This window comes from Eutrema salsugineum, unplaced genomic scaffold (assembly GCF_000478725.1).
Source record: "Eutrema salsugineum unplaced genomic scaffold, Eutsalg1_0 scaffold_11, whole genome shotgun sequence".
Taxonomy (NCBI): Eukaryota; Viridiplantae; Streptophyta; class Magnoliopsida; order Brassicales; family Brassicaceae; genus Eutrema; species Eutrema salsugineum.
The window spans coordinates 7,217,164-7,227,122 of NW_006256901.1; the positions used below are offsets into that span (position 1 = coordinate 7,217,164).

Consider the following 9,959-nt stretch of genomic DNA (forward strand, 5'->3'; position numbering starts at 1 on the left):
TTCCCCACTTCTCAAAGCTCAATTCAGTACACTGAAGGGATCGATGAGGAAGAGCTGAGTGGGGTTTCCTCTGTTGTTGGCCGTTGTCACGGTCATGACCGCTCTTGTGGGAATCACGAGGGATCTCATAACTTGAGGCAGAGCAGGATTTAATGGAATGCTCCCATGTACGGAGAAAATGTGGCACCACTGATCCGGTGCCATACAGAGTCTCTTCTATCCTCCTGGTGATCTCTGTCTTCCCTTTGATATAAGCTGCAACGCACCAACCTTGAGTGGAGAGCACGAGAGAGATTATTGGACGCCTTCCCAGAATCGAGCCCTTGTTCACCATGGCGACTGTTTTCCTCAAGATGGGAAAGCCCTCTATTGTGTCTGCTGGACCTATCATCTCTTCGAGTACTGGTGCGAAAACAATTATTTTCCTCATGATGGTCATGATGGTCTCTGTATCAATGGCTATCCAGAGGCTGGGGTAAAGTCCTTGACTCTCTGCTTTTTCCTCGCTCTTGTTCAGAGAGATGAAGGCCTGAGCTGACTTCATAGGAAATCATATTAAAGTTAGAGCAATAACGTTATAGACGGTCATACTTAAGAGAAACGGTGAGCTCTTCTCCAGTGTTGAACTAGACCTTCTTCTTGAACTTTAAGGGTCTGGTTCCATCTATCGCTACCGAGAGACAGTCATCCTTCACGTCGACCACTTTGACAAGTCCCAAAGCATCTCCAATTCTTCTAAAAGCTTCTTCCACCCATAAGTGGAGAAGGATACCATGGATAGTTATCCAGAAAGTGAATGAGCTTGGGAAATTGTCCTGGATGTTTGGTTCCCAGCACTCCAGTGCAAAAATCTTTAGTTGAAATGTCAAGGTCTCTTTTTGAGCACCTTCTGGAGGTCTTCTTTGATGTCAAAGTCAAAGTGGAACCTTCCATTGCAAAGATCCATGCCACGAATCTGACCAGAAACGTTCCAGATACCAGATAAAGGCATCAAGGCCAAAAGAGCATTGGTACTTCTACCCCTGACATGGAAAGATCTTCCAATAAGGGTGTGTTGGAATTTTTCTATTAAAGCAGAGTTGTCAAAAGCAGGAATCAACACTGATTCTTCTTCGTCGACAAATTGATTTGGACGGCCAGCTTTGTCCAGGTTTGCTTCATTTTATCGGAAGGGAGTGTAGGTGAAAGCAGTGGAAAAAAAGAGGTGTGAAAGCGAAACAGAGAAGAGAGGGGCGGTACAGGAGGGGAGGAAGAGTTTGAAAAGGTGGAAAAAAGAAAGAGAAAAGGTTGAGATCTATGCCATAGGGTTCACAGAAATACGAGATTTGGTAGGGAAATGGGGAGCAGAATACAAAGGGAGGTCACACTTAACGGAGAATCGGAGGAAAAAACCATCATTTGAATGTCTGTACATAACAACGCTAGAGAGAAAATCCATACAGTTCTCTAGGGCGAAGTTCCACACAATCTGGATCGTCTATAGCTTTCTAAAAAGAGTAGCTATCACCGTATTATCCCTCATACCTAAGAATCCTGATGCAGTGGAGTTGTGGGATTATATACCAACTGTGTGTAGGATTATATACTATTTGTCATTAATATGAACATGTTGTCAAAATTATTGGATATCACCCAAAGTGTAAGACCATTGGTCTTACTCACATTAGTTTTGCTGATGACATTATCGTGCTTACGGATGGGAATGTGAGATCTGCAGCGTGCATTGTTCACGTGCTTGGAAGTTTGCAAAGATCGCGGGGTTATTAATAAGCATGGAAAATTTGACCATTTATATCGCATATGTATCAGAGAACGCTAGAGATGAAATCAGCAAGAGTTTCCATTTTGATTTGAGCCTGCTCCCAGTAAGATATTTGGACTTACAATTTCTGACTAAGCAAATGACTATTTGTCATTGTTGGAGATTATTATACCAAAATATTAAGTTTGTGGACTGTTTTGTTGGCTGAACGATTACAACTAATCGAATCAGTTTTGTTCACAGTGCTCAGCATCTCAAACTTTTAGCTCTCAGCAATTTGGCAGCCAAAGGAATGCATTCGTGAAACAGAAAATCTGCTCAGCATATATCTGGTGAGACCCTGATTTAAATCCAAGAAAGGTGAAGATTGCATGGGAAAAAGTTTGTTAACAAAATCAGGAAGGAGGACTTGGTTTATGACCTTTAGAGGAGGTTAATACGGTATGCGTCTTAAGCTGATCTGGGAAACTGTTTTTTCTCATCGTATCATTATAGGTTAAGTGGATACAAACATACTTCATTCGGCAAGACCATTTCTTTTCAATATAAGATAATACGAGCATGGGTTCTTGGATGTGGAGGAAGCTATTGAATAGCGAATGCTAGCAAGAAATTTTCACAAAGTGGACATTCAAAATGGAGAATCAGCATCATTCTGGTATGAAACATGGTCAGATATGGGTTGCTTTGTGGAGATAATGGGACTAAGAGGATTTACTGATTTTGGAATCTCAGCAAATAAAGCTGTTGCATTAGTTATGTCTGTTAAGAAGAAGGCGCCATTGAGTTGATATTTTGAATCAAATTGAAGATGCTCTAGCTCTGCAACAGTCTCGACTAGTACCTGAAATGGAAGACATGCCGCTTTGGCAAAGTAAGGAAGATAAGTGCAAAATAAGATTCGATTCTCGAAGCACATGGGTACTCACAAGGGAGTCATCGGCCTATGTGGATTGGTATAAAGAAGTTTAGTTTTCATATTCAACTCTTTAGTAATTTATGATCACATGATTAGCAATCCATAATTGGTTATCAATGGGAGTCGGGAGATCTTATTGTAAACTGGAATGTTGGTGTGAATCCAGCGTGTATCTTCTCTTTAGATCCCTTGGAGACGCAAAATCATATATTTTTCTCTTGCTGATTTTATGAAGAAGTCCGGACTCGTCTAACGATGGAGCTACTTAAAGGTATATTCTCTAAAGAGTGGTAAGCCTTGATTCAGCTTGTTTCAGCTCATTATTGGTTGAAAATCAAACCAAGCAAAACACTTATGTTGTAGAAAGGGTTTTTTTAGGTTGAATACAATTTTATATTCAATTAAAAAAAAAAAAATTTCTAAAATTTTGACGGTCTTAATGCCCTACTCTCAAGTTGCATTGTTTTGATTCGGTTCGCTTTGGTTAAACAAATCGCTTTCTGAGTTTTCAGTAACTTGTTATTTATTACTATATTTTTGTGTGATATGTATGAATGTATTATTTGCGTTTTTTGATACATTTGATGCCCCATGAGATTTTGGTTAGCACTCTAAATGTTGGAACTTGGGTAGAGCTTATCTATGTTTTGCGAATGAAATCATGGTTTTCCGAATAATAGGTCTCGCTTTCATATATAATAATAATTTTGTATCCGGCGGTTTTGGAACCTAAAAGCTATCAAAATGGTTTCAGATTTGCTCTTTAGAGCATCTCCAATGGAGGTTTATAGAAGGGTTCTTAAAATTAAAATAAAGGAAAAAAACAAATTTTTAAAAAACAAGAGAAAAGGTTCTTAAAGTTCTTGTTTAAGAACCCCATTGTTTAAAGGTTCTACATTTATCACTTTTTCATTGGGTAGGTTATAATTTTAGAATTCAAATTTAATTATATAATTATATTATATTAAAATATTAATATTTAATTGTCTATATACCCAAAATGGGTTCTAAACTAATGGAGATGATCATTTCTATACTGTTCCTTTTCACCTATAAATTTTGGATGTTTATCTTATGAAAGGGAGTGGACGAAAGATGTGGCGCTCTAGGGTTCCCCTAATAGGCGATTCAGAAGATTACCGCCGCTCACCGGAATTCCAAAAATAGCTGCCGCTTTGTCAACATTCTACCTCAGCTGTTATCTCTTGTACGTGCTCCTCACGTCCATTTACTGTAGTTTGCAGTTTCCCTCAGTTGTTTTCTCTTTTTCTCCCCTCGTATTGAATCGTGTCAACCAAGCAACATGGATCGCCGATACTCTCGTGAGGAGAAAGGAAAATAAGCCTCCAAATATCACCGATGGATTAGAGATCCCCCGATCAAGCTCCCGGATGAAGCCAATCCAGATCTTATTGCGGCAAACCAACTTACCCTAATTGGAAGAATCCTGAACCCTAGTATGCAGCGAACTAAAGCACTGATAGGTTTTATGCCCCAAGTCTGGCGTATGGAAGGGAAGATTGAAGGCAGAGACCTGAGACCGGAGAAATTACAATTCAAATTCAATTGTGAGGAGGATCTCCAAGCTGTTGTAAAAGAAGCCCGCTTCCACTTCAAAAGGTGGATGTTTGTCCTGCAACAGTGGGAACCGATCATCTCTGAAACCTTCCCCCCAAAAATCCCTTTTTGGTATAGCGAATCATTACTGCATAGAAAATAACATAAAGGCGGTTGCCAATGCGCTGGGCTCCTATGAGAACTATGATATCAATGATGCCGTGGTGAGAGTCCAAACCGATGTGCTTAAACCTCTGATAAAAAGCAGGTCTATCCAATTTGCATCAGGGGATGAAGTTTTAGTCCAATTCCAATATCTACAATTAGAGAAACAATGCTTCCTGTGTATGTCTCTATCACATGAAAAGGAGGACTACCCCCAGGCCATAAAGCTCCGTGAAGCAGAGCCCAAGATCCAATATTAACAGTCATCAAACCCTTCTCTGCTAGAAGCTGATCGTGTAAAGAAGGATGAGAGAAAAGAAAAGCTCAGACTCTATAGGCATCCTCTTACAACAAACTCATGGAAAAGAGATCTGAAGAGGACCATTCCAAGGAAACCAGAGAAAGAGACAACCGTTGGAATTTTCCTAGACGTGAGTACCTCCGCTCTCCACCAAACCGCCATGAGACAAGGAATGACAGAGTTCCCGAGAGATATTCAACACCACAAGAGTCCAGTTTCCGAAGTCTTCCTCGAAATGAGGACAAACTACCTTGGTATGAGGTTTCTTGAGGATATAAAGATTATAGCGATCATTATCGTACAAACTCTGAGCATAGGAGATCGCCACGAAGAGACTGGAACTCTAAAGGAGGCTTAGCAGCACGAACCAGAAGCTCGGATAGAATCTACAAAGGTCGATCTTCACGAGACACCAAGCAGAGCTCCTCGTCCCTGCCCCAGAGAGATCACTTTGAAGCTTCCCAGGATCATTCTCGAAGCAGAGAGGGACAAAGAAGTCGTCTCCCTTACCCTGACGAATCCAGGGACACTGGTGCTCGCAGAAGGTATGACTTCGCTGAATCCTCTAGCAGTGGAAAGCATCTGCAAGGTACTCATGGATCGACGGATAAAGACTTCCCGATCATCTCAGACAATGCTCCAATGCATCGATCAGCTAAGGACTGGATTGTAGCCCCTTCTTTCACCAGGAGAATATGCTCTATTTTCCAGGTGCACTAGACCATAACTGTCATGGTAGTTGAAAAACAGGAAGTTGAAAAAGTCCCAGAGACCCAAGAAGAAGATCTGCATCGCGAGGCACAACCTGTTATCCAAGATAGATTTAACAAGAGGAAATCAGTATCAGATCTCTCTTCAGAGGCTTCCGGACCTGCCGCCCCTCAAAGATATGCTCAATGATGGCAATGCATATAGTGCTTTAAAAATGAACCCAGAAGATGTAGCAGGAAACAAAGATAGGACCGAGTCTTCAAAAGTGACGAGCACAAAGCGAAAAGTTTCTAAATCGTCACCCAGGACAGGTACCAGAGCCTCCACTCGTTCAGCTACTAAGAAGTGAGATCCTATTAGTCATCCCCAGGGATCGAGCCTGAAAAGACGCATTGCTGCCAAGATATACTCGCCAAGGAAGAAAGGACGCACATAATAGGGCCGTTCAGGAACGAAGTCAACGCCTACTTTAAAGTGTTTAGTTAATTCCTCTATACCTCTCTCTGAGGTTTTATCTCATGATCTTGATGTAACAGCTGCATCTATATCTAAGGTCTTAGTGCCTTCTACTTGTAAAGGATTGGTGGTTTCCCAAAAACCATCAGTTACTCAAAGATTAAAACCTGTTGGAACTGTCAAGGTTTTGGAAACTCCTGGACAGTTCGACACCTTAGGGAGATACGACGGAATATCTTCCTGGCTATAATGTTTGTCATGGAAACCAAAAATCAAGATGATTTTTTTCCCGTGTTTCTCAGCACCTAGGTGATGATAACAAATTTTCTGTTCCACTGATTGGCCTTGGTGGAGGTTTAGCTCTGTTTTGGAGATTGGATACACATCTAGAGATTTTATCTTTTTCTCCAAATTATATCGACACAATAGTAAAGGTCAAGAGGTGTAGAACATGCTCTCAGAACTGGGATCTAATTAACAGAGGATCCACATGGTTACTTTTTGAATACTTCAATGATATTGTCGATAACTCTGAGAGAAAGGAGGTCAGACATGACACAAAAGGTCATTTGTGAACTTTCGTAGTTTCATTGCATAAAATCGCCTTTGGGATTTCAAACATTCCAGTAACCCACTATCATGGAGAGGAATGAGATATGATCACTTTGAAAGGGACAGATTAGATCGATCGCTTTTGAACGATGCATGGATTGAGGATTTTCCTTTGGGAGATCTGAATATCTTCGGTACGAAGGCTCAAACCACAGGCCGATAGTAACATATGTCGATGACTATAGAGTTAAAAGTAAAGGAAAGTGCAGGTTCGACAACAAACTAAGAGAGAAGGAAGAATTTTGCAGCTCGTTGCAAACATCTGGGATAACTCATCGTCTCACTCTATTGCTGGTAAAATCTCGGAGTGCAGACGTGAAATTATTAAATGGAAAAATGACCAAAACTATAATAGCGCCAAATTGATCTCCGACACCCAAGCAGCTCTAGAAGCAGCGCTATCGGTGGATGTGCCCGACCCAGATACTATCGGCTCCCTTACGACAACTCTAGATAAAGCCGATAAGGAAGAAGAGCAATTTTGTAGGCAAAGAAGCAGAGTGCAGGGGCTGCACAGTGGCAGCCAAAAAATGGGTTACTTCCATGCCATCACCCGAGGAAGAAGAAACCTGCAATAGATTCACCGTGTCAGAGGATCAAAACGAGTAAGGTCACTATGAAGAACCCCACTTTACCAGAATTATATCAGACTACTTCCATAACATCTTCTCATCGTCTAGCTGGTAACACCTGATTTTGACCACTTTTATGGATCATTTTTAATATCTTATGCAGGTGTTTTCACTCAGATTTAAAGGTTTTTAAGTGATTTCGTGTATTAGAATCTCAAAAGAGTTTTCAGGTTATTTTGACAAAAGGGATGCACTTGGGAGCAAAAAAGCATAACTTTGAATAAATTCAGAACGTCGGAAGTTTGGTAGAAAACGGAGACCTTCCCACCGTCTGATCATCCCCAAATTTTGACACAAGATATAGGAGACAACCAGCTTTCCAATACGAGTAGAAGCAAAGTAATCAAATGGTTAGATCTCCAGATATGGTCGATACACTGAAGGAGAATCATCACAGTCAGAAGCTCACCCGTGGCCAAAACGTCATCCGCCGGGGGTGCGAAATTTTAGACCACGGGGAGCTCAATTCCGAGCCTCAGAAGCCCATATCAAAGCCCAAGTCACTCCCATCATTATTCCTGCAAGCCCTAGGCGTTCCCGAAGACTCAAGACACTATATAAACCCCCTTTAAGTCGTTTAGAAGGGTGTACCACATTTTTACCAGGAACCCTAGAAGAGAAGCTCACCCAGAAGAGGAGCCACTGAGAGGGGCACCATCGGCCCTCCTTCTTCAACCTGTTCTTCGTTTCTAAACTCTGTCTATTTTAATTCTCTGCAATTCTAAATACTCTTGTGATGTTGAATTCAACTATGTCTGAGTAATGTCCCAGTTGGGTTTTTAAGGGATTTTTCAAAGAGAATTTCATGTCTTGATCTTATGCTTTATTCGATTTAGGGTTTAAAGTCTTCTGGGAGTCCTTCGTTCATTCTTGTTCCCTATGCTGTTTCTGTTGCTAACCGCTTAGAAATTGATCTCAGTAATTGGAGCCACGAGAGTGCTGTATCGAATTACCAGACCTAGAAGTGATCGAGCGAATTCGCTGTAGGAGACGAAAGCTACCTACAGAGAATCGCGAGCGTGGATGAATTCTGTTTTTAATGCATGATCTTGTTTGCAGTATGAGAGCGAGAGTTAATTCCTGTGTTGAATGATTAGATGATTAGGGGGACGACAGTTTGCTAATCTTACATGTGTCTATTCGAGTTCGGGATCCTCACTAGTTGATTTCCTTTATCGATTTGTTTGTCTTTTGATCAGTTCATGAACCCCTGTGAAAACCCTTTAGACCCAGCGATTTGTTCCTATTGTTTTACAACCTTTTTATTTCGATTTACACTTAGATTTAGTGACACCAAAACCAAAAACCCCCCATTTGCTTGTTCTACTAGTCTTAAGAATTTATTGATTTGCATTGAAAGCTCAAAATCTCTGTGGTTCGACCCTTAAGTACTACAGCATACATCTGTGCATTTGCAGATATTTAGGGTTATAAATTTAAAACGTGAAGCTAGAAGTAACCCTTGATTCTCTTAGCATCAAGTTTTTGGCGCCGTTGCCGGGGATTTTGATTCCTTTCGTTGCGGATCTCTGCTTAATTCAGTAGAACTTTTTCTAATTTTTGTTTTTCTTTGATTTTTCAGGTACCTTTTTGATGAGGGGTGAGGAACACATCCTTGATCCTCTCGCTGAAGAGGACCCTTTTCTAGATGATGATCCATCAGATGATGAGCTTAATGACCCATTCGATGATGGCAATGAATCGATTGGAGAACCAGAGTATGCCAAGAAGGGAGAGCAGCTGATTGGAGAATGTGATACACACAAACTTTTCGCAGATAGGCGAGCAATTCGACCACCCTTACCTAAGAATGGCGACTCTGAGGCTAAGGTACAATACATTAGCTTTATCGAAAAGTATAACGGTTTTTCTATTGAACACCCAATAGATCATATTGAAAAATTTGAAGAGCTGTGTTCAACCATAATGAAAAATACCGATTACCATATGTGTGTACTTTTTCCATTCTCTTTAACTGGTAGAGCTAGTAAATGGCTTAAAACTTTGCCAACTGCGTCCTTAAAGACGTGGAAAGAGTGTAGAGAGGCTTTCCTAAGTCACTTTTACACCAGAGATCGTTCCAATCTCTTAAGGGACAAGATCCAAAAATTACAGCAGGAGGACATAGAAGATCTTTATGACGCCTGGGAAAGATTCAGAGATTACCAAAGAGATTGCCCACACCATGGTTTCTCTGAGGAGCGCCTGATGACCATCTTCTACCATGGAGTTAATGAAGAACTGAAGTTTTCTTTTGATACCTCTAGCAATGGAGACTTTTCCACTAGAACTGTAGATGAGGCTCACGCCTATATCACTAATCTAGCTGGAAGTATCAGAAACAGAAGACTTCTAACCCAATCTAGATGTTCTAATTAAGATCAAGGAAAAAGAACCACCTGTTAGTAAAGAATGTCTAGATTAGATTAGGGAAGACATCCGGATGATCCTTAGTGCGATTGGTCCGATTCATAACTCTGATGATAGAAGCAAACATAACAGACCCTGCGGCGAAAAGATGAACGACCTTGGAGTAGAGAGGACTTTCCAAACTCAGAAGATGATGCAAACTGCCGATGTCTATCAGATTGAAGAAGCTGAGCAGAATCAACCCCACCAGGGATGGGAGCCTTTCAACCGCGGCAAAACCGACCTCCACCGCGGGTGAGAATCTTTTGTCCGCAGCCAAGAGGAGTTTCACCGCGGATCAGAGTATTTTGACAGCGGCCAGCCTGATTTCCAACCCTCTTTTCAACCTTCTTTCAAGCAAGCCCAATCTAATCAACCCAATTCCACACTTCCTCCTTATTATCCTTTTTCCAGGATTGAAGAACTAGGAAAAGA

At 41.1% G+C, this 9,959-nt stretch overlaps 1 non-coding gene across 1 annotated transcript; it reads right to left on the bottom strand.

Moving 5' to 3' along the window:
• Positions 1-9,197: 9,197 nt before the first annotated feature.
• LOC112090166 lies at positions 9,198-9,307 on the bottom strand. The gene has a single exon (XR_002901515.1). It is a non-coding gene; the product is annotated as a small nucleolar RNA R71 (small nucleolar RNA).
• Positions 9,308-9,959: the final 652 nt, after the last annotated feature.